We start from the raw sequence: 1,383 nt of genomic DNA on the forward strand, positions 1-1,383 counted from the left end.
ATGGTGAGAGGATACAACCTTGATGCACACCTTTCCTGATTTTAAACCATCACACTATCTTGTGTGTAATTTTGTTGTTGTTAGGCACTGTTGGGTCTGTTCCCACCCATAGTGACCCTGCCTGAGACACTGCCTGCTTCTGTGCCATCCTCACTATAAGTTTGAGCCCATTTGTTGCAGCCACTGTGTCGATCCATCTCATTAAGGGTCTTCCTCTTTTTGGGCACCCCTCTACATTACCAAGCATGATGTCCAGCAGGGACTGGTCTCTCTGACAACATGTCCTAAGTGCATGAAATGAAGTCTCACCGTTCTGGCCATACTTCTTCCAAGAAAGCTAGTTGTTCTTTTTTTTTGAAAGATCTTTGTTCTTTTGGCAATCCCTGGTACCTTCAATATTCTTTGATCAGCACCATAATTCAAAAGCATCCATTTGTCTTTGGTCTTCCTTATTCAGTGTCCAACTTTCACATGCTTATGAGATGAGGGGAGAAGCCTGACTTAGAAGCACACTGGCCTGTGCAATCCAGGGATTATAAGTCATAAATCCAAATCCGAGTGAGGAAATGGTATTGGCTTAAAATGGTAAACACCTGGTTTCCAGAGGCTATGGATCACCATGGAAGCCCCAAACCCATTCGCAGGGTCCTCACGTGAACTAAGTCTGCAGTGACCCTCCTCTGACCAGAGTCAGGGATGTAACTAGCTTTGCAATCAGACAGCATTGTAAAGTTGATTGTGGCAAGTGTACGAGGTTAGAATGTAATACCCTATCATTTGTTTGATCTCCCTTTTGACCCATTTTAAAGTTACTTTTTAGTATTTTCTGTTTTCTCTGATTGAGGTTTTTCTGTGTTTTGTCGAGTCATTGTTGTTTTGTTCTGTTTGCTTTGTATGCTTGTGGCTCCCACCCCCTCCAACAGTTTTATTGGCATTTAATTCACAAGTCATAAAATTCAGTAGTTCATTCACACGAGGAAGAGTTGTCCAATCATCACCGCTGTGTTTTGCTTTGTATGATTTTCTGTATATGAAATCCAGGATAGATCTATGGAGACAGTAACTGAATAGAGGCAGGGCAGGGAAAGATGGGGGAGATGGGGAGCTAACAATGAGAAGACAGTGTTTTGAAAGTGATTGTAGGGATGAGTGCACAAATCTTCTTAATATGGTCCTAGCATTGGGCCCCGTCTGTAGAGGAGGAAACAGATGCTCTGAGAGCTCACGGAGCTGATTGGTTGGTCACATCGCTGGCAGGGGCAGAAAGAGCCATCCCGTCTCACTGGCCTGTCCCTGGAGGAAGGAGGTGAGGGAGATGGCAAGTGAGAAATGTGTCTAATAGCACAAAAGGGAGAGCAGTGTGACATGGGGACCAAGAAAGCC

Source organism: Echinops telfairi, unplaced genomic scaffold (assembly GCF_000313985.2).
Source record: "Echinops telfairi isolate 266 unplaced genomic scaffold, ASM31398v2 ScPeMD7_5592;HRSCAF=6446, whole genome shotgun sequence".
Classification (NCBI taxonomy): Eukaryota; Metazoa; Chordata; class Mammalia; order Afrosoricida; family Tenrecidae; genus Echinops; species Echinops telfairi.